Here is a 24,721-nt window from a genome sequence, read left to right on the forward strand (position 1 = left end):
GGGGGACCCAGGGTGGAAATAGGGAGTGTCGAAACACTGTGGAACACTCTATGTAAAAACTACCGAATGGCAAACTAACTTCTTCTACTAAACTACAATTTAAAAACTTAAAAGTAAAATGAGGCAGCAAGTACCACTTCACCCTTAATAAATGAAACAAAAAACCCAAAATACGTCCCAGTTATGGTGATGCCAAGTGTGTAAGAGTAGAGCTGTGCCCCACTGATTTTCAATGGTTCTTTTTTTCAGAAGTATGCTATTGCTAGACCTTTCTTCATCAATAGATGAATGAATATAATTTGCTATATACATGTAACAAAATATTATTGAACTACAAGGAGAAATGAAGCTCTGATATATGCTATAAAATGGTTAAACCTTGAAAACATCATGCTGAGTAAATAATGTAAGACCCAGAAACATGAGACACAAATATCACATGATCCCACTTAAGTATCTAGAGCAGGCAAACGAGATCAGAGTTTACTGCTGATTAGCAGAGGCGGAGAGGTGGGAGAAACAAGCAGGTACTGCCCAAGAGTTGCTGAGTTTCTGGCGAGAACATAGGTTCTGAACTCTTTTGGTCTATCACCTCCTCCTTTTCAGGAAAGAAGTTACTCAGGGCCCTCCCTGGACACAGGAATAAAGTGTAGGCATATGCTTTTGCAGCTGCCTGCTTCATGCCAGTGTCCCTCCAGGGGCATAGTATTTCACACTCAGGGGAACACTGGCCAGAGGTGATGAAAAACTGAAAACAAATAGTGGTGATAGTTGCACAACACGGTCAATATAATTATCGTGATTAAATTGTACACATTAAAAATTATTGAAATGATTTTCATTATTTTTATTTCACCATAATAAACATGTTTAAAGTAATCTTATGTAGAATATTAAGTAATGTAACACTAACTTTTACACTAATGACAATATATCATGCGGGGTTTTTTGCACATTATGAAATATCTTAGCGTTCCTGGGTAGTGCAAACATACTACCTAAGTTAGAAGGTTACAAATTTGAGTCTGCCTTGTTGTACCTCGGAAGAAAGTCCTGACAATTTACTTCCTAGCTTTGACTTTCCTGCCATCAGTGTATTTTCACTTTATAGCAACTCCACCCACCCCAAACCAGACCAGGTGCCACCAAGTCATTTCCAAGATTATAGATCTTTATGGAAGCTGACTGTCACATCTTTCTCCCAACAAGTTGCTCTTTATTACACAGGGTTTCCAATTGTTTCTTCATTCTCTTTTCCCCCAGACTTTTTAAACTACATTTCTTCCTACTTGCTGAATAACTTTGTATAGAAACTTCATTTTGCTCTAAACCAAATTCTCAGTGTCTATTTATGGCTTATCATCTTTCCTGTCACTCAAGATTTAATCTTTAGAATTGTTTTTCAGTCTTCTGTCAGCCCTACTCATCATGGTCAACAGATTAGTATGTTGTGAAATTGAGGTTGTATATTGAAAAGGATTAAACAACCTATATCAAAATCAAGGGGACAGCTGTTAAAAACGCTTATTTATGTGAGTCACCCTGGACTAATTAAACAGGATTTCAAGGGCAGTATCCAGTAAACTGCTTTGTAAATACCTCCAAGTAAATCTCAGGCACACAGAGGTTTGCAAGCTGCTGCATTTTATCAAGCTTCATCTAACTCTGCTGATTCTACCTTTTCAATATATCTTATCCTCTTCTCTCCTCTCCTATTGTCTCAACTTTAGAACTGCTTCATCTCGTAACTGGACATCTGTAATAGGATTTTCCTACCTCTAGGACATTTCTCTAATTCATGCATACACAGGGGTCTTATTAATCTGACTAAATCACAGCTCTGCTCGTTTAATTTGACAAGCATTTATTGAGAGCATACTATATACCAGGTGCTCTAGGGCAGTAGTTTCCAAATGGGTTTGATTTTCAGAATCACGAACTGGATGCGCTGTGGAAACCTTTCAGAATAGAGATTCTCTACCCACTCCTGGGGAGGAAGACTACTCAGAAACCACTTCTAGAGCTAGAGTTGAGACAAGTTTATCTTAAAAAATAATCTCCCAGTTGACTCTTGATACCTCTGAATTCCATTGACGGGAGCGCTTAAAGCCTAAGACATTTCTATGTATTTCAGAATGTGTGTGGGGGGATATGAACAATGCAAACAACTACCTACAACACAATGACTAATGCTATATCCGAGGTACCAAGTGCCATGGAAACGATTAATCCTAACTTTAATACCTTCAATGACATACCCAGCAGGAAGGAACCTTTCCCTCTTCTCAGCTCCCATAAAAACTCACTGCCATTAGTCAATTTTTACCCATAGTGACCTTCTACAAGACCAAGGAGAACTGTCCCTTTTGGTTTCCGAGGCCCCAAATCCTTACAGAAGCAGAAAGCATCATCTTTCTCCCTCACAGGGATGGTGGGTTTTAACCAGCAGCCTGGAGACTGGCATTTCAACACTTACCCAGCAGGGCCACCAGAGCTCCTTCTAATCACCCATATTACTTCCTCATTCTCTTATGGTTCTCTCACTTTTGCCTTGCAATATAACTATTGCTTTGTCTCATGTCCTCTGCACTTGTACTTGAGAGCCCTGGCCTTATCAGGGCACATAATTTGAAAAGGAATTTTTTTGGAGTCCTCTTTGATTTACAGGATAAAGTTGTAAAATGTAAGCTGTACATACCTGTATTGAATACACTGGCTCAAAAAACTTTATCTCAATATTGCAATGAGAGGAGCTAGTGACACCATGGTTAAAACAGAGCGGCTAACTGAAAAGTCAAGCCTGAACCCACCAGGTGCTCCATGGGAGAAATGTAGCAGCCTTGGCCACCCTCTAGGGCAGTTCTAAAGAGGGCTGCTATGAGTTAAAATTGACTCTAAGGCAGAAATTTTTTTTAAAGCATTTAGTACAGCTCCTTCAATGCAGGCACTCAATAATAATGTGAATCAGTGAAGTATGGGCAGAATGTACTGATTTGGGATATATAATATGTCCACTCTCCAAATAGCCACAAGAGGTTACGAATTCCAAATGGAGTAACATGTTGGTTACTTCTGCTAACCGCTTCCCCATGAGCCTAAATCAGGTGGACTCTGTGGGGAAGGCCGGCTAATGCCAGGTGCAGGGTGGAAGCTGTTCTGTCTTTTTCAAAATTTCATTAGAATCTTTAGGCTAGGCAACTAGTCTCTACCACTCCCTACTAACTTATATAAGGTAGCCTTGGTGGTACAGTGGTTATGTGCAGGGCTTCAAGCCCCAAGATCAGCTGTTCAAAACTACTAGTGACTCCACAGGAGAAAGATAAGCTTTTCTATTCCTGTAAAAAGTTATTGTTGCAGAAAAGTACAAGGGCAGGTCTACCTCTTGCAGGGTTGCTATGAGTTGGAATCGACTTGATGGCAATGTTTGATCTTCTTGTATACATCTAAAGGTCAATTATTCCCAATCATATCTGCTTTTTGATTGTTGGCTTTTAACTTTAACATAAATTTAAAACAATTTTACATTAAAATTCATGTTTCAAGTCACAATTCTACATATTTTGGGCTCCAGTAAGAAAACATAAAGCAAAAATAACAAAGTGATAGTATTTGGATAACGACAGGAGGCGTAGAGGGCTGTTATAAGATTTAAAATCTGAGTCATGTCTCCAAGCATGGTTGGGATTCAACCAAGTGGAAGGGAAAGGACACCCAGGTGACGGGAAAGGGTAAATTGCATTTGCTTCTAGACTATAATCTTTCTTTTCTAAGACTATCTAACCTAGGTTCAAGTCTCCTTTCTGTGCTTCCTAAACTAAAAAAAAAAAAAAAAAAGCACTATTTTTTTAATTAATCTGAGTTCTTATAAATCTAGGGTTTTTTTGGTTGTTTTTTTCCCTTGCCAAATAAATGACAGTCCTACTGACTTCACTCAGTACAATACTGACATCCAAAGGACACTCTTTCATCTTTAGAGCCTCTTGGGGTTACTTCTCAGTTCACTTCATTTTCAAAGTGGTCTATGCACGTAGGAAATGGCTCATGCAACATTCTCTTTTGAAACTTTGGGTATTTTTTTGATCTCTTGCCTAGCTATTAAATCTTATCACGTTAGCTGGCTCCACAATGCAGGTGTCCTGTATTTGCTTAAGTGCCTCCTCTTCTGAAGAATGTATTACTCAGTTCATTAATGTTTCATACCTAAGTATTCTAATGTAGTTAATTTTTTATTTAATGAAATTTCTAACCTTCAGGCTGAGGAAGTTGTTCAGAATGTTTCATCCAAGCCACGGGAAAAGTGCTCATTAGCAGGGAGTCTTGAAGATGGAATTTTAAGAAAGGGGTTGGCAAGAACCTAAACATATATAGATCTAAGCTTTCATAAATGCTTCCCTGCCTAGGCTCTAGAGGAAGAAATTATTCTTGATAAGCAGATAACTTTCGCTGAGTTTGCTTTTAGTCGTTGGTGACAAGAATTTTAAAATCATTGCCGTTTTGTTAAAATGTTTTAAAGCGGTAAGATTTTTTTCCCCTTCCGACTTGTCTGTGTGGTTAAAGCTTTACTTTTCTATCGTTTGAATACTTTCTCGCATAGATGACAAACAGCTCAACTTAATCAAATGAAATACACGTGACACCAAAGGAGCCCTGCCTAACATTTGGCTTCGAATTCTTTTCTATGTAAATGATTCACCTCAAAAATGGAATGGGCTTTGCTCTATCAGTTTGGGTCTAGCGGTGGGGTTCGGGCTCACAATCACTTGCGCCTCTTATCCAGCCTCCCAGATTGACAAGGAATAAACAACTTGAGAAAACTTGCCGTCTGTTCCACAGACTGGAAACATGGCACGGCTTGGTCCCGTAGCACGGGTTCAAAAGTAGCTTCTGGGCCACAGAGAACCAGAACTTTAACGATAATGACACTCATAATTGGGCCCACAAACATGTGTAGTGTAGTCAGAAGCAAGAAGTTGAAATCCTTAAAAGACTCAAACTTCAGCTTCGTCTTGTTTAGCTTTTATAATGGGACCAGTTCGCTGCGTGACAACGTAGGCTCCGGACGGCCCCGTTTCCACTGGAATAGGGGCAGCGGGGATGGGAGGCGGCGTCGGCACAGGCTTACCTTGGAGAAATAACTGGCACTTAATACCTGGACGGGAATACTGTTTGGTGTGACAGAAGCGAAACGGTAACGCACGCAGGCGGCGTGGCGCTGCCACAGTCCCGCCGTTCCTCAGAGGAAACCGCCTTCGCCAGCACACGACTCGCGCACCTCCCCAGGTGGCTTTCCCGTGGAGTCTCCCTTTCCGGCCGGAAGTCTCCTCGACGAGCCGACTCCGGAGCCGTTGTCTAGGCAACGCAGTCTTGTCCCGCCCCCGACGCTCTGACACGCCCCCCCGCGGCCCACGTGCAGCGCAGGCTGCGTTTCGATTGGTCGCACGGCCGTCACTCTCGACGACCTGGAGGGCGTGCGCCTCTGGCGCGCGCGTTTGAATTCCTGGAATTTCGAGCGTGGTGATTGCCTGGGTGGGCGAGCGGCTAGGGTGCACTTCATCAGTCAGGGTGTCCCTCTCAGAGACTCCCATTTTTTGTTGGGCCCTCAAAGAAGTCTTCTCCTAAAGTTAATTTCGCCGCCCCGTCCCAGAAGACCCAATTCCTGCCCCGACGTGATAACACCTTCCTCCTCGGCTGAATGCTTTAATAGGTTTCGTATTAGTAGCCTGGCGTCCATTACGGACGCCATCACGAAAAGCGACTCCTAGGCAACCTGCGGAATTCCACCCTAAACAAATTACATCCAGCGAGTAGTTAGTTGCTGTGGCCTTACTCTTCCCAGGTGGGACGCATGGCCTTGAAGGGCCAGTGGAAGGCTGCTAAGTGCTTGTGGTGCATGTGTTTCATATTGGGGTTGACTTCAAAGCAATTAAGTAGGTCCCTTAGAAAACACTCTTACCCAGTTACTCTATCAAACCCCGTGAGATCGTTCCAAATACAAATTCACCATTGATCTAAGCCTTTTCTACTAGCTTTTAGCCTCTCTGATTTTTTTTTTAACCTAAATCTACTTCCATGGAGTGTATTTTGCCTCAGTGATCCCAATACAAGGTTAAAACTGCCCAATTAAATGTCAAAACTGGAAATCTTTACAGGCAAAGACAGCCTAGCCTTTGTCCTGAGTTTGTTTCCCAGAGTGTATTTAATTTCCATCGAAAGTTAGGACCAAACAAAATGAAAATAAAGACATTTAGGACCATTTAAGGTGCCAGGCGGCACTGTGGCCAAGGCTTTAAGCTGTTTACTGCAACATTGTCAGTAATCCAAACCCACCAGTTGCTTAGTAGGGGGAAAAGGAGGCTTTCTGCGCCTATATATTTTCAGTCTGAGAAATTTTACATGAGTCGTTAAGAGTTGAATAGATTGGATGGCAGTGGGTTTTTATGATCACAATTAGTCCTGTTAGCAACCACTCAACTGAATCATAAAATCCCATCAGCATTTCCCACTACCTTTTCTTACCCAGAACCATCAGGAGACAGAGGGGAACCACAGGTGGTAGCTAACAGAGGTATATGGAGTAAATCTCACCAAGAGGAAAGGGTAGTATGTAAGCGCAGGATCATATAAGAGTTTGTATCTACGATCTTTATGAGTTAACATTAAAAAAAAAAACAGGGAAAGTCTTGCTCGACATGAAAAGTGAAAATAATTTGTATACTTCCATTTCTGATGCTTTATATTAAAAATAATTTTCATTGTGGAATACTGAAGATAATTTCATACAAACTTCTGAATCATTTTAAGAATTACTTTTTACTTTAGAACTTTAATTCATCATTCCTGTGCCACTTGGCAAACCATGACCTATTAACCCCGTCCAACTGACTACTCTGTTTTGTAAATAAAATTCTCTTGGAATAGAGAGTGGTCTCTCCTGATAACATGTTCCAAGTATATCGGACAAAGTCTCACCATCCTCACCTTCAGGGAATATTCTGGCTCCACTCCTTCCAAGACAGGTGTTTGTTTTTCTGGCAGTCCAAGGTACTTTTTGGTGTACTTCACAAACACCGTAATTCAAATTTATCAATTCTTCCCTGGTCCTAATATGCCTCTGAAATAAGATTTGATATCTAGTAGGGCGAACTACCCACCCTCCTTTGCCTCACTTATTCTTGACCAGTACATCCTCTATGTGATTTCTAGGATCAGCTCGTTAAATGCCATGAGAAATACTTTTGGAGTTTTGATTTTGATTGCATTGAACATACAGGTTAATTTGGGCAAGTGTCCATCTTTACAACATTCATTCTTCTTATCCTGAACATGTATATGTATGTTCTTATTTTTATAAATATGTGCTTAAATGTGTGGCTCTGGGCACTTATAACCTGGGTCTGAATTTTGGTCCTCCATAGTATTGTAGGCTAGTACTATGGACATGTCAGGAGAGACCAGTCCCTAGAGAAGGACGTCATGATTGGCAAAGGATAGGGGCATCTAAAAAGAGGAAGGCCCTTAATGAGATGGACTGACACAGTGGTTGCCTCAGCGACTCAGCCGTAGGAGTAGCTGTGAGGATGGCAGTGTTTTGTTCTGTTGTACACTATGTGTCGTAACCAACTCAATGACATTTAACAACTTCATACCACTGTCTGTATGACTGAACAAATGTGCTTCAGTTTCCCTTTTCTTAAAAATAGTAATAATTGTATTCAAACTCACTGCCATTGAGTTGATGCCAATTCATGGTGACCTGTAGGACAGAGTAGAACTGCCCTTGTGAGTGTTCAAGACTATAATTCTTTTAAGAGGTATAAAGCCCCATCTTTCTCCCATGGATCATCTGGTAGCTTTGAACTGCTGACCTTCCAGATAGCAGCCCAGTGTGTAACTACACCACCAGGGCTCTTAAATTCTAAAGCACTTGGTTTTTGGAAGTCTAGGGTTTATGATGGAGCTCTTACTCCATTTGGGGTTTTGACATAAGTTCAGACTCCTATGAATATTATCTGATCTTTAACCAGCTATGTGCCAATTTTGCCCTCAGAAAGTGTATGTTTAAAATGACACCTCCTGGGCCAGCCCATGAAAGAAGGGGCAATCTTGCCTATGAAAGAAGGGGCCAGCCCACGAAGGAATCAGGGAACTTGCTTGTCCCTAATAATTTACCAAATATAGCCACATACTACCTAGTTTAAACTAAAAGTTGGAATCCTGGTGACTACGATTAAGGGCTGCATGGTCATGAGTCGTGCATCAGTTACTATGCAGCCAGATGGCCAAAGCTTCAGAACCAACCTTTAAACTGTTTTAATGTGAAATTGTGTATACATTCCAATCACGATTCTTTCTCTACTCCTGCAGTCCTTCCTATGACAGTGATGAATTGATCTGCCACAAATTGTGATTTTATGATAGTTTATTTTGTATTCTGCCATCTATAATTGGCTCTCTGGCCCTGAATTCATCATACTATATCTTGACCTCATGTCAATGGTTTTCCTCTTCCGGATGATTGCCTTTGTCTTGTCTTTGTCCTGGTTAGAGATTAATAAAGAAGTCTCTATGGAGTATGCATTTTTTTCTCTCCTGGAACAAATAATAATAGTACTGTCTCATAGGGTTATAAGGATTAGAGTTAATTTTGGTCAAGCACATAGTAATCATACATATTCAGTGAGCTTAGTTGTGATTATTATTAAAAATATTTTACCACTTTTGTTATATTTATTTTTAGCTTTTACCTAGATGCTTTCATTTGAAGATAAGGTTGTCGACTCCCATAAAGATTTTAAAAGACTTATAAACCCAAAGGAGCAGTTCTCCTCTGTCCTCTAGGATCACAAAGGACATTGGCTTGATGGCAATGAGTGAGTTGGTGATATGTCACTGCTACCCAGTCGATGCTGACTCATAATAACCCTACAGGACACAGTGGAACTACCCCTTTGGGTTTCTGAGACTGTGACTCTTCATGGAAATAGAGCGCCTCATCTTTCTCCCGCAGAGTCGCTGGTGGCTTCAAACAGCCTTACCTTATAGTTATGCCACCAGGACTCCTTTGGTGCTATACTAAGAACACATGCATGCTTGTTGGTCTTCCTTTTACTAGCTTTATAGTTTATAGCATGTTAGGAATTATATAAAATTATACCTTTGCAACATTAATGTTTTTGTTTCTTGTTTCTATCTTGTGGTAATTACCTAATCTGTTGTCAATTTGAGACTTAAGAGTGAGGGGTGGAGGTTAGCCTGTCCATCATTTCGCAGCTTGAAGACCTCATTTGGAGCCACCATGGAGATATATAACTCTCTGGAGGCGGGACACACACTGACTCCCTGTAGACATTCCTGCAGACAAGGCACATGGAGCTACGCTAGAGCCCTGAAGCTGAAGGAGCCACATGGAGACTCCTGCCAGCGCTGAGATGCTTGCAATGCCACTGGATCCACAAGAACTTCCCACCCAGTGACCTGTGATCTTCCTGCATTCAGCATTGCATGTGCTTCATGAGTCTGAAGAGGACGTTTTACATTGGTATTGGACATATGGGCTAATATTGGACTTATGGGCTTGATCTGATCTGGACTGGAATATTTTCGCAATATTCAATTGCTTCTATATATAAAGCTCCTTCTTATATACATATGAGTGTCTATGAATTTCTTTCTTTAGTCCACCTGGACTAACACATATCTTTACATAATTGATTGCTTTTCTTATCTTCCCTGCCTAGAACCGGAAGTGCATTGTTGAATAGAAGCAAAAATTGGAAGTATCCCATTTGAATGTATTACCATTAAGTTTATCTTTTGTGGATACCGTTCATCCACTAAAGTAAACTTCTGTTCCTGTTTTCCTTTTTAGTCAAATTTAAAAGTGGTCTTGAATAAATCAAATTCTTTTTCTGTATGAGCTAGTTATAGTTTTCTTTAATTTCTTATTGTGGTGAATTAAATTGACACATTTTTCAATGTTAAATAAACTTTGCATTCCTGTGGCAAACCTAATTTGGTTTCTATGTATTTTGTTTGACTAATATTTTATTTTGGGGTTGTTCTTTTTCTATTCATAAAGGAAATTAGCTAACTTATATTTTCCAATACTCAAACTACCCTTACCTAGTTTTATCGAGGTATATGAGCCTCATAAAGTTTAGGGAGCAAGAGGAAGGGCTGTTCATATTTCATTTTCTGAAACAGCTTGGGTAAGATAAGGATTATCTCTCACTTGAACGTTTAGGTATTATAAAAACTATGATCCTAAAAGTATAGATTTTCTTTTTCTTTTTTAATTTTGAAATAGTTTCAGGCGTACAGATTCAAAATACTATGAGATATCTCCATGTACATTTTATTGGGGTGTACATTTACATTGTTCATGACTCAAACGCAACAGCCGCTCTGTAGGAAAAAGATGAGGCTGTCTGTCTGCTTCCATAAATATTTACAGTCTTGGAAAGCCTGTATAGGGCCTATCTAAGTCATAATTGATTGGATAGAAGTGGGTTTGTTTTTGTTTGTTTTTTGGTGTGTATCATGCAGGGGGTTTCAGAAAGTCATAGGGAAATGGTTTAATCTGATAATTCCACTTTTCTGTGAACTTTTTGAAGCCCTCTTGCGCATAGCTTCCATTTAACACTTTAACACTATGTGGGAAACTAAGAAGAGAGCGTGTGGGACAAACTCTCAACGCTCATGTTAAGAAGTCTGGGAGGCCGGGGCTCCTGTGAATGGAGACCTTCATGTTCATAAGTTGGAGATGTGTTCCAGTCACATTCTCCTAAGTACAAATTATTCACCTAGATGTCCCCCTCCATTATAATGCCAATTTTAAAATACTGTTTTCAAGCACATAGTCACTTACTATGCTCTTTAAGGTCAACTGCTTGAAGGCAATCTCCCTAAAGGTTATCTGCCATCAAAAGCAGACCATCTAACCCTAAGTATGGCCCACTCCCATCTGATAAGGATCATACATTGTTCCCTGGGAGGAGAGCTCACGGAAACCTAGATTAAACCAAATCATAGACAACCATGGTTAAGACACCTTCTTACCTTTGAACCTGCCCATCTTGTTACATATGTACCTTCTTATCACATGTATGCTTCCAGTACCACCCCTTCCTAATGCGTGTATACCCCTAACTCACCCCCCCTTTGTCACGTGCATGCCTGTAATACAAGCCTTCCTGTTATGTGTGTACTTACCATGGCTTGCATGCCCAAGATTATGTAAGTTTGTGGGAGAATACATTACTCCTTTCATTCTGGCTCTGCTCTCCGTAGAAGTGGTGAGTCCTTGCATGCTTTATCTGGTCTGATATTTCTTTAATTTACCCTCAATGACACAACCAACCCCTTGGACCCATTCGGTTGTGGAGGCTCATTCCCACAACACTATATTAAGCATTTTCTTCCTTGTTCTGTATGATTGTACATTTAAGTATCCATTTCTAATCTTTTCAGAATCATCTGACAGTGAGTGGAAGATAGAAAGCCTTTTATTCTTAAATACCATGGTGTGAATTTCCTAAACATCAGTATATATTCTTATATAATCACACAGATAGGAAAATCTGGGAATTAACATTAATGCTTTACTATCATCTTCTATTGAGACACCTCTCCAATTTTTCCCATTATCAGTAATGCATTTCAGAGAAGAGGTATCAGCTTAGTATGCTTTATTTCATTGCCATCAAAACATTTTTTGCCTTCCCAAGATTTTTGTTGCTTTGATATTTCTGAAGATTCTAAGCTATGTGGATAAAGTTAAATCCTCAATTTGAGTTTGCCTGATAGTTTTCATGATTAAATGTAGATCACTGTTCTTTATTTGGCCAAAAATAGCATACCCTTTCCTTCTAGCCCTTCTCTGAGCATCCTGTCATAACTGATAAATTTGATCAGCTGGATGTGGTACTGTCTACCACGCTTCTCCACTGTGAAATGGTTTTATCTTTTGTACTTGTGTCTTATGGTGATTTACTTTGAGACTATATTCATATCATGTTCTTGTCATAATTGCTCTATTAGTTTTAATAGGGCTGATGACTCTTACACAAAACAAATATAACCATGGAGGGCGCCATAAGTTTCTATCTTCATCGATCCTTTTACGTTTACTAGTTGCTGTTCTGTTGAAAAGGAGGCCTACTGGTACTGAGTTAGGATTGGACTGCTAAACTCAACCCTGGTGGTTAAACTCTCCCAGTGCTCTGAGGGAGAAGGAGGGGTTACCTGCTCCTTTACACATAAACAGCCTTAGAAACCCTGTACAGGGTAGCTAGGAGTCAGAATTAACTCAGTAGCAGTGGGTTTGGTTTTGGTTTTGATCCCGTTGAAAGTAAGATCATTTCTTTTCTCCTCTAGTCATTTTCCATTTTAAAATTATGGCAATAAATATACTATATAAACTCCACTATTTTAACCACTTTTAAGTGTTCAATTTAGAGGTTCAAGTCATAGTACTTTCACATTGTTGTACAATCAACACTATTATTTAGTGCCAAATGTTACCACCACCCCCCGAATTATCTACATACCCAGTAGGAAGCACTCCCCATTTCCCCTTGCCCTCAGCTTCTAACCACCACTAATGTGTTATTGGTTTTTATGGATTTGCCTGTTCTGACATTTCATACAACTTAAATTATACAATCTGCGCCCTTTTGTTTCTGACTCTTTTCATTTGGGTAATTAGTATCCATCCTATTTATATTTTGTATCAATACTTCATTCTTTTTTAATGATTGAATCATAGTCCATTATAATGATATGATGGTTTAGGTTATATGTCCACTTGGCTGGGCCATGATTTTCGTTATTTAGCAGATACCATATAGACATCCTCTATTTTGTGGTCTGATTTTAGCAGCCATTCGATTGAAAGGATGTCTCTTTGTGGGTGTGACCTCTTTGTGGGATATATATATGGATACTTGAGCACAGAGTCCCCTCTCTCCATCTTGCATCAACTTATCACCTGACCTCCAGTTCTTGGGGCATGAGCCAGCAGCCTGCCATCTGACCTGCAGATTTGGGGTTAATGAGCCACTGCAGCCATTTGAGTCAAGAGAAGCCTCAAGCCTGATACCTAGCCCACAGGTTTGAAGATTTGCCAGACTCCACAACTGCATCAGTCATTTCCTTGAAACAAATTATATATATTTATAAGTATACACTTTACTGGTTTTGTTTCTCAAGAGAATTCAGCCTAGAACATATGACTGTACCACATTATGTTAATCCATACATCAGTTGATTGATATTTGAGTTGTCTCCACCATTGGCTATTATGAATATTTCTGCTTTGAACATCTGTATACAAATTTTCATTTGAGCACCTGTTTTCAATTATTTTCAGTGTATACATAAGAGTAGAATTACTGAATTATACAGAAACTCTTATCTTTAACATACTGAGAAATCAATCACCTATCTGTTTTCTCCAATTTGTATATTTTTGTTTAGTTTATATAATTTTTGGTATATAAGTATCCATAATATCCTTTTATCCTTTTTATTTTTGTGAAGTCAATAATATTTTTGCTTTAAAGAAACTTGTTAAGAATCAAAAACAAAATCAAGTTATGGCTCACTAAAGGATTATTCAAAAAGTCTTGGTTATATTTTTAAAAACAGGGAAATTAAATATTTATTAGTAGAAGAATTACTATAAAATTTTTCATAAATATTCAAAATGGAAAAATATATAGCATTTAAAATAATGACCTAGAGAAAAATGTGTTAAATTGATTCATCTCGCAGTGAAAATTAAGGAGACTGTATAGAACTATATATGCACTATATTGTGATATGCTATCTGAAAAGCATATAGAACACTATAAACTATAGTATAAAGCTACAATATAAAAGTGTATGCCAAACTTTACTTGATGATATAGTTTGATATTGGTGATACTGTATTTAGTTTTGTGAGTAAATTGTGACATGCACCAGTAGAGGCAGAAGAAAAATATGATTAAAGTGAGGCTCTTCGAGTCTTCCAGCTGTGCTTGTATTGGCAATTGCTTATTTCCTAGGCAGGGAGGTAGGTATATAGACTTCATTTTGTTGTATTTTTAGAATCTTGCCAAATTTTTTAAAAGACTGTACAGTGATAGAACAAAGTGATGGTAAACTTTGGAAGGGATAACTGTTGTTGTTCTTTTTAGGAGACATTGATTTGGTTCCCAGACAGAGCGACCCCATGGAAAAGTGAACAAAACACTTCCCAGCATGGCACCATCCTCACAATCATTGCTGCTTCTAAGCCTGTTGCTACAAAGACTTTCTCTTTGTGTGCAATTCCTTTAATTTATCCAGCATGATACCCTTTTGCATAGACAGACTTTTATATTAATATGTTCAAAGTCTCACCATCCAAATTTCAAAGGGACATCTTTTTTTTAAAAGATGAAAATTGTAATGAAAAAAAAAACATAACCAGCAGGCAGATTATATTGTGCTAGGCCTGGTTGACTAGAGAAACAAATCCAGTGACAATCGTATGTGCAATAAGGAGCTTTGTATCAAGAAGCAATCATACATCCCAGCTTAGTCCAATTCAAGTCCTTAATTCTGATAAGAATCCATAAGCCCCTCTTCAGATTCATGTAGCCACAAGCAATGACGCAGAATGTAAGAATATCACAGGCTGGTGGGTACAAAGTCATGTGAATCCCATGGCGTTGGAAGCATCAGGTCTCAGAGTGGCCCACCACCAGGTAGGTGAAGGCAAAGAGGGAGAGGTTCCCAGAGCCCTCCTTTGAGAAGGCCATGCCCACAAGAAGGCACCATCAGGCTGTGACCTCATTGACAGGTTGAATAACACCAATACATTTTTATATATCTTCAAGTTGACATGAAATTGTGTAACTACCACAGACATAGAAGTCAGATTGATTCTCTAACCTATTTTTTCTCTCTCTTTAAACCATTTTATTCACATATACAATTCAATAGTCATATCAAGAAAAATTGCACAATCATCGCCAAATCACTTTTAGAACATTTTCTTTACTCTTACGCTCATCATTATTAGCTCCTCATTTCTCCCTAACCTCCTCTGCCATGCCCCTGAGAAACCATTAATCCAGTTACTGAACCTATAGATTTGCCTATATTAGGTTTCATATACAGGAAAGCATAACAAAAAAAAACCCCAAAACAAACAAAGCAAAAAACTGACTGACAGCAATGTTCTGACTACTTCTTCCAAGCCAGATTTGTTTATTCTTCTAACCATCCTTAATACCATATTCTTGGTGTTGGGGAAGAATATAGTCAATATGTTTTTCTCCAACATCACAATCTAAAGGTATAAATTCTTCTTTGATCTTATATTTTTGATTTGTGTGCATCTGAAATGACAGAAAATACTGACTTGGTCAGGCACACAGCAGTCTCAAGACAGCGCTGCTTCTTAAATCTTAAAAGAGGTATTTACAGTAGATTTATCCTATATGCTGTTTTGACCTCTAAACCACTACTTCCATGGGCATTGATTTTGAACCCAAGAAAAATTAAATCCTTGGCAACTTTAATATTTTCTCCACTTACGTTTATTGGTCCATTTGGAAGGATCCTTCTTATGTTGAGATAATAATCAACATTGATTATATACTGATGACTACAATATGTAGCCTTTTTAGATATAATACTGAAAGCTATAGTCTTTGTTCGGGAAATACTTCAAATCATCTTTGCTTTCAGCAAGCATAGTTGTGTCATCTGTATATTATAGGTTATTAATGAATCTTCTTCCGATCCCGATGCTGCTTCTCATATTATTTGCTCAGCATACAGATTTAATGTGTACAGCAAAAGGTTACAATCTTGACACCGTTCCTTATTTTATTTTTTTAATCATTTAATTGGGGGGCTCGTACAACTCATCACTCTTCATACATACATCCATTCTGTCAAGCACATTTGTACATTTGTTGTCATCATCATTCTCAAAACTTTTACTTTCTATTTAAGGCCTTGGTATCAGCTCCTCTGTTCCCCTCCCTCCCCGCCCTGCCCTCCCTCATGAACCCTTGATAATTTATAAACTATTATTATTTTGTTATGTGTTACACTGTCCGACCTCTTCCTTCACCCACTTTTCTGTTGTCCATCCCCCAGTGAGGGGGTTATATGTAGATCCTTGTAATCAGTTCCCATTTTCTACCCCACCTTTCCTCCACCCTCCTGGTATCACCACTCTCACCATTGGTCCCGAAGGGATCATCTGCCCTGGATTTCCTGTGCTTCCAGTTCCTATCTGTACCAGTTTACATCCACTGGTCTAGCCAGATTTGTGAGGTAGAATTGGGATCATGATAGTGGTGGGGGAGGAAGCATTTAAGAATTAGAGGAAAGTTGTATGTTTCATTGTTGCTACACTGCACCCTGAATGGTGCACCCTGACCTATCCGCAACCCTTCTGTAAGGGGATGTCCAGTTCCCTACAGATGAGTTTTGAATCCCCACTCCGCACTCCCCCTCATTCACAATGATATGATTTTTTTGTTCTTTGATGCCTGATAACTGATCCCTTTCAACAGTTTCCCAATGTTATATTCAAATTAATGCCTCTTGGTCAACAGGTTCCTCATGAGCACAATTGAATGTCCTGGAATTCCCTTTGTACACAATGGAACCTGGCTTTCTTAGGACCCATAAAGTTGAATGCCTTTGCTTAATCAATTAAACACAAGTAAACATCTTTTTTTTCTTTTTAATCATTTTATTGTGGGCTCGGAAAACTCTTATCACAATCCATACATACATCCACTGTCAAGCACATTTGTACTTATGTTGCCATCATCATTCTCAAACATTTTCTTTCTAACAAATAAACATTTTTGTGGTAGTCTCTGCTTTCAGCCAAGATCCCTCTGAGGCCAGTAAAGATAGCCCTCATTCCACATCCTCTTCTGAATCCAGCTTGAGTTTCTACTATTTTCCTGTTGATGTACTGCTATAGCTATTTTTAATTATCTTCAATAAAACACCACTTACCATATATACTTGTGTATAAGGTGAGTTTTGGGGCACATTTTAAATGCAGTTTTGTGGTAAAATTAGGTGCCTCTGCTGATATTCGGGTTGGCTTATACTCGAGTATATATGGTATGTTTGCTATTAGTGACATTGCTTGATAATTTCTGTATTCTATTTCATCATTTCCTCAGAATGGACATACATAGAGATATCTTCCTGTCAGTTGGTTACGTAGTTGTCTTCCAAATTTCTTGTCAAAAACAAATGAGCACTTTCATTTGGGCATCCATTTGTTGAAGCATCTCAATTAGTATTTCATCAATTCCTGAACCCTTGTTTTATGGCAGTGCCCTTCAGTGAAGCTTGGACGTAGTCTATCAATCCCATAAATTCTTTGATGCTTTTTGGCACAGTGACTCTTTGCTCAAAATAAAAATTAGTCTACTTTTTAAAAGAACCCAATTTTGAGTATATCTTACATGAATTTAAAGACCATCTCAAGAATAGATTTGGCATACTGAAAACTAGTCAATGACAATGACTATGTCCATTATGGGATAACTTTAAGGACATCATACATGAAAGAAGCAAAAGTCACTGAAACACATGAAAGAAAAAATGGATGTCTGGAGAGACTCCTGAACTTGCTTCTGGACACAGAGTAACTACAGCAAATTAAAATAATGATGAATTGAAAGAGCTTAACAGAAGATTTCAGAAGGCAGTTTGAGAGTACAAAATAAAGTATTATAATTCAATGCTCAAAGACCTGAAGTTGGTAAACTAAAAAGGAGAAACATGCTAAGCATTTCATTAAGTTGAAAGAACTGAAGAAAAAGTTCAAGCCTCAAGATGTAATACTGATGGATTCTATGGAAACAATAGTAGATGATGCAGAAATCATCAAAAGAAGATGGAAATAAGGGGAATCTAATCAAGATAAATTTTTATCCCTTATAAAAGAATACCAATATCATATGAAAGAATGAGGCTAGACCAGAACCAACAGAGAAAAGGATGTTGTGGGGAAGACTTATTTGCATGTATGAAGTCATAATCATGTACGTTCTTTTAAAGACGTTAAGATTTCCTTTGGGAATGCTATACCGAGCAAAAATGTAAAGCATTATGACCTGGAAGCAATCTCACTCATGCATATTTCACATAGTGGCAGTACGCTCAGAACTCAAATCAATGCCTTCGAGCAGATTTTTGAAAGATACCAAATACTCTCAGAGGGAGGAAACCATAAGGATGTGGGGTGTGAGGCGAAGTCATAAGGGGAGCTTTCTTACAAGTTATAATGAGCTCAGTTAAAAGGTGATCACAATGTAGAGAGATCCCTGAGGAATAGACGACATAATGAAACTAGAAGGCACTTGCATGGTTTTTAGTGCTTAAGAACATTTATTGATAGCTGATCACAGTGTAATCAGGGAATTAAAAATATTTGATTCCTGTCTTCAAGAAGCAAGAAGCACAGAGATCTATTTATTCTAAATCGTTAACATAGGAGCTCTGATGGTAGAGTGGTTTACAACTGGGGCTGCTAACCCCAAGGTCAGTAGTTCAAAACCGAGGGCTCCTCCAAGGGAGAAAGATGAGACTTTCTATGCCATAAAATGTTACACTCTTAGAAACTCACTGGAGGGTGGGGAGTGGGGGGAGGTGTTCTGTCCTATAGTGATACTACGTGTCAGAATTGACTAAATGGCAATGAGTTTGAATTTTTTTATAATGTTAATCAATGATGCCCTAGTGGCGCTGTGGGTTAGGTGTTAGACTACTAACCCAAACATCAGCAGTTCAACCCCCCCCCCCCCAGCTGCTCTATGGGAGAAAGATGAGGCTGTCTGCTCCTGTAAAGATAAAGTCATGGAAGGAAACCCTGTATAAGGTTACTGTAAGTCATAAGCCCAATAGTGATGGATTTGTTTTTAATTTTGTATCTTTAAGCAAATAATCTCTGATGGCACAGTGGGTTAAGCATCAGGCTGCTAAACACACGGTCAGAAGTGTTGCAAGTAAGACAGCCATTCTAAGGGAGAAATATGTTGTCTGCATCCATAAAGATTTATAGTCTTAGAAATTCTATGGACCAGTTCTACCCCGTCTTACAGGGTTTCTATGACTTGGAGTTGACTTGATGACAGTGAGTTATACCAGTCTTTCTAGGAGGAGAAATTTATGTAAAGAGGGGGCTTTCTAGGAATGGTGAGGTCAGAAGACTATGGTCACTTAAAATGTACTATCCACAAAGATAATGTGATAAAACCAGGAGACCCAAGGGACTTTAGTAAACCTAGACCAGCAGAAGATCGGCTGGGATTACAAAACATTTGTACAGTTTTATGTGTACAAATTCTATCTTCATTACTTTTGCTATGCAATTGCAAATTGCCTATAGCAATTAGTTTAAAAATGCTTAACATGAAAATTATAAGGAAACAAACAAAATTGGGAAAACTGTGCCCATTCTTCCATCAGTTTTGGAGGGGATAAGGTTCCAAGAGTATTTGATGACAGCTGTAGGGGAAAATGAAGGGGGGGGGTCCATAAGATATTTCTACAGTAATGTAGAGCCAGCCTGTGATGAATATGTCCTATAGGAACCTTATTTGATTTATCTGGGATCCTCAAATTCAATGTCATCAAGTCAACCCTAACTCATAGCAACCTTACAGTATAGATCAGAACTGCCCCTTTGGGTTTCCAACTCTGTAAATATTTGTTGGAGCCCAAAGCAGTCTGTGTTAGTCTAGGTTGACTAGAGAAACAAATTCATAGACATTCATGTGTATAAGAAAGAGCTTTATATAAAAGAGCAATTACATAGCAAGAAACCATCCCAGCCCAGTCCAGAACAAGTCCATAAGTCCAATATCAGCTCATATGTCGAATACCAATCTATAAAATCCTCTTAAGACTCACACAGCACTGGCAATGATGCCGAATACAGGAAGATTACAGGTGGAAAGTCGTGTTGATCCAGAGGTGGTGTAAGAGCCTCAGTGCTGGCCAGGGTCTCCATGTGGCTCCACTAGCTCCAGGGCTTGGCGTAGCTCCATGTGTCTTATCATCAGGAATAGAAGTGGAGAGCCTGTGTGTATCTGGCCTCCAGTGAGCTATTTATCTCTTTTGTGCTTCCAGATGAAGTCGTCAAGCTGGGACCTGATTGACAGGCTAGACTCCACACCTTCGCAAATTGACACCAGATTATGTAACAGTCTTAGCATTCTCCCACTGATTGGCTGGTGGGCTCAAACTGCTGGCCTTGTGGTTAGCAGCCCAGCTTGTGTGGATGACCTATTCATTCCTTAAAGGGACTTTTGCCAGGCATTTGACTTAATCTAAAAAGAAGCTATTGTTGGTAAAAACGGCAAGTAGAAATAATAAAAATATTAATAGCACACCACCACCAGTAATAACAACTAATATTTATTAAACATTTACTCTTCTTCTTTTTGACCATATTTTTGTGCTAGGTACTGATATCACTCGTTACACAGGAGAGGCTGAAGTCAGGAGAAAGGTGACTTAAAAATTAACATTTCAAAAAGGACAGTTCGCTCTATATCTTAAGAAAGCAAGAATAAAGGCATTAAGATATAGAATCCACCAAAATGAATTTTTATATTCCTACCTACTTATTCTATTCCTTCATTTGTTGACTCTGAGTAGACTGGTGACAATTTGATTTTTCTTCCTTTGTTCAACAATCCCGGAAGATTTCTTCCTTAGCTTTAACGATAGCATACTATGCCTTAGAAATGTTTAATTAGCTTTCCTAGTTTCCTGGAAGGCCTTTGAATTTGTTTTCAATATTTATTTATTATTTTTATTGTAATATGATGAGCAATTTTATTTATTTTATTAAAAGATCAGTTTCTTGGGAGCTCTTACAACAATCCATACATCAATTGTATCAAGCATATTTGTACATCATTGTTGCCATCATTCTTTTCTAGACATTAACTTTCTATTGACCCCTTGGTATCAGCTTCGCATTTTTCCCACCCTCCCCTACATAACCTCGTGAAAATCATTATTTTCATATCTTACACTGACTTCTATCTCCCCTCCCCTATGTTTCTGTTGTTTATTCCCCTACAGGGTGTGTATGCGTAGTTATATGTTGATTTGGGGGGCTCTTAGAGCTCTTATAACAATTCATACATCAATTGTATCAAGCTCATTTGTGTAAATGTTCCCATCATCATTTTCAAAATATTTTCTTTCTGCTTAAGCCCTTGGTATCAGCTCCTCTTTTTTTCCCTCCCTCTCCCACTCTTCCAACCTCTTGAACCCTTGATAAATTACAAAATATTTTTATTTTCACATCGTACACCATCCCCCACCTCCCTTCACCCCTGTTTCTGTTGTTCAGACCCCTGGGGGTGGTATACGTCGATCATTATGATCAGCTCCCCCTTTCTTCCTCTTCTTCCCACCGTTCCCCCTCCCCTCATGATATTGATGCTCCTATTACTGTTCCTGAGGGGTTTATCTGTCCTGGATTCCATGTGGTCGAGAGCTCTTATCTGTACCAGTATACATGCTCCAGTCTAGCTGGATTTGTAAGGTAGAACTGGGGTCATGATAGTGGGGGGGCGGTGAGGAAGCATTAAAGAACTACAGGAATGTTGTATGTTTCCTTGGTGCTACACTTTACTTTGCTGAATGTCCCTTCCTTGTGACCCTTTTGTGAGGGGATGTCCACTTGTCTATTCCGACTCTTTTTGTTCACATCAATATAGTTGTTTGTTTTGAGTCTTCTGATGCCTGATATGTGCTCCCGTTGACATCTCATGATCGATCACACAGGTTGGTGTGCTATTTCCATGTGGGCTTTGTTGCTTCCCGACTAGATGGGTGTTGGTTTAACTCTTAGTCTTTAAAAAAATTTTTTAATCATTTTATTGGGGGCTCATACAATTCTTATCACAATCCATACATACATCCATTGTGTCAAGAACATATGTACATTTGTTGCCATCATCATTCTCAAAATATTAGCCTTCTACTTGAGCCCTTAATATCTGCTGCTCATTTTCCCCCTCCCTCCCCACTCTCCCCCACCCCGTGAACCCAACACTATATTTTGTAATAGTTGGACAGCATCTGCTTTCTTCACATTTACTTATGCATCCATTTTTACTTCAGGACTGCGTTGGGAAGGTGAGCATCACTGAATGCCAGGTTATTAGGACAAAGTGTTTTTGCATCAAGGGAGTCCTTGAGTAGAGGCCCAATGTCCGTTTACTACCTTAATACTTGACATATAAACATATGTACATAGACCTATATCACTATTATATATTAATATGTTTGCATATGCACATGCCTATGTTTATACCTCCATACATGTCTTTTACTTCCTAGTTCTTTCCTCTATTTCCCTTTACTTTTTCTGTCCCACTATCATGTTCAGTCTTCATTTGGCTCTCAGTACTTCCTCTCAGCTACATTGCACTTTATCAAACACCACCAGGCATTCTAGGCCCTCCTCACCATCAGCTTTAGATCTATTATTGTTCCTTCATCCTGAGTTTGTTAGATTCCCCCCTCCATTTCCCCCACCTCCTCCTCTCCCATGTCTCCCCAGAACCCGTTGTTTTCTCCTCAGGATTGTTTATCTTATCTATCATATATAGCTAGATATGAAAAAAAAGAAGAAAAGAAAGCCTATAAATAGTTCCAGGACGGTCTACTTACCCTAATAAATATTTTCCGACCAGGTCTAATGAGGTGCCAAGTACTGCTCTCACAGTCTGACGTCTATTTTCGGATTCCTTGGGGACTTCTTTGCTGCTCTGTGTGCTTCCTTCATGTTACACCCTGGTGAATTTGTCTTTAATTTCTAATAAATTTCTTGGGTAATTATTTTACATATTACTTCCATTTCTTTGTTTTACTCATTTATTCAAACTCTACAATTTTATGTATATTGGATCTTCTATCTAGAAAGCTTGCTTCCTGATAAGTCAGAAGCTACGACATGGGAATGAGTTTTGTTTTGGTTTTCTTGATCCTTATTGCCCTCTTTCTTCATTGTGTTTTATTTTCTTGGTTGTGTCTATGTGTTCCCTCAAAATTAATGGTTTTATTTTCCATTCAAACCTGTTCTATCGTGGGTACAGTCACTTGTAAGATAATTTTTGCCTTCTTCTGAAGTTATCTTATGAGTTGAGCTACCTCTCCTTTCCCATATTTCTGATTTTTATCCAGTGCTGTTCTGAATTGCTAAATGTTCTGTTTGATTTTAAGTGATCTGTATGAATATATGTTTAATAATATGATTTAATTTAAGATTCTGTGATAGTTTCGCTGATTTGTGGTTTTTAATTTTGTTGGGGGGGAGGGTGGGTTTGAGTGAAAAAAACCCTCAGAGTGTTTTGTTCCTACTTTTCCTCCACACTTTATATTGTGAATTAGGTGGGGATTTGTATATCAGGCTACCATTTTTGTAATAATCTTTTTTTTTGTAATAATCTTTGTGATCTTCTCAGAGCAACTTTTCCCTGTTACTCTCTACTCTTTTCTCATCTGTTTTGAATATTTTATATTCCTTAATGAACAGCAATAGTATATACAAACAGTGGGGAGAGAGTTTGCAAGATTTCTTAGCTTAAAAGCACATCATTATTTATTTATTTTGTTGCTATAATGAAGTATAGTTATTTTAATCTATGGTGCATTTTTTGGAGGAAGCCAAAGCTTGGGGTTTCTTCTGATTTTGTGATTCTTGTGGTTTCTGTAGCACGCTTCTTCTGAGTCTCTTGTTACAGGATGAATTATGTTCTTTCCAAAAAGATGTGTTGGATACTAATCTCTAAACCACCGGATATAATCTTATTTGGGAATAGGATGTTTGCAATGTTAATGAGATGTTAGTAGTGTAGAGTTTGAGTTACTCACGTTTGAGACAGAAAAAGAGCAGATTGGGCACAAAGATGAGGAAGTCTAGACGGGGGAAGATAGATGCCATACTACATGAAGATCTCCAGAGACCCATGGAACAGAAGCTAAAAGAAAAGACAATGACTTTCACTAAAGCCAGTAGAGAGAGAAAGTCTTTCCCTAGATCTAGTGCCCTGAATTCAGACTTCCAGCCTCTGGAAATGTGAGAAAATGATTTAATACGCACTTGTGGTACTTTTTTTCAAGAGCAGCACTAGATAACTCAGCCACTTGTTTTCTTATTTCTCTTTATCACCGAAGACCCAAGGAATATCACCTTTTGAATGGCTACTCTTTCTCCAAAAGTGTTGCCTTACCAAGACTGATACTCAGTTTCTACTAATCAGAAGAGTAACTAGTTCTATGCTCTAACAGGTCTCAGGTCTATTCCTAGGACATATCTATTTTCTGGGCTATATTTTATCTGTCACCCCACCCCTAGGCCCTACTCCTCTTTCTTCTTTTTCATATATTTCCCCCATCTCTTTGGCATAGTATTTGCTACAGATATGGATGCTGTTAAACATGCTTCTGGTATTCTCTACTATTAACCAAGATCCTGCTAACATCAGAAATGATTTCCCTTGTTCCACATCCTCTTCTGAACCTCGCACAGCTCCCTGGCAATGTACGACTACATCCATTATTGGATGATCTTCAGCAAAGTTTTACTTGCAAGAGAGCAAACGATGCATTACATTAGATAAATCTACTGCATAAGACCTCTTTAAAGTGGTGGAAAGCAAGGATGTTACTTTGAGGA

General features: G+C 38.8%; 1 long non-coding RNA gene across 1 annotated transcript in view; it reads right to left on the reverse strand.

The window, feature by feature from the left end:
• Positions 1–5,285, reverse strand: part of LOC142431909 (uncharacterized) — a 169,840-nt gene extending 164,555 nt beyond the window's left edge. Inside the window, exon 1 of the long non-coding RNA XR_012780858.1 lies at positions 5,123–5,285. This is a non-coding gene — a long non-coding RNA (uncharacterized LOC142431909). The remainder of the gene's footprint in view (positions 1–5,122) is intronic.
• Between the last annotated feature and the right edge of the window lie 19,436 nt (positions 5,286–24,721).

Source organism: Tenrec ecaudatus, chromosome 18, assembly GCF_050624435.1.
Source record: "Tenrec ecaudatus isolate mTenEca1 chromosome 18, mTenEca1.hap1, whole genome shotgun sequence".
Lineage (NCBI taxonomy): Eukaryota > Metazoa > Chordata > Mammalia > Afrosoricida > Tenrecidae > Tenrec > Tenrec ecaudatus.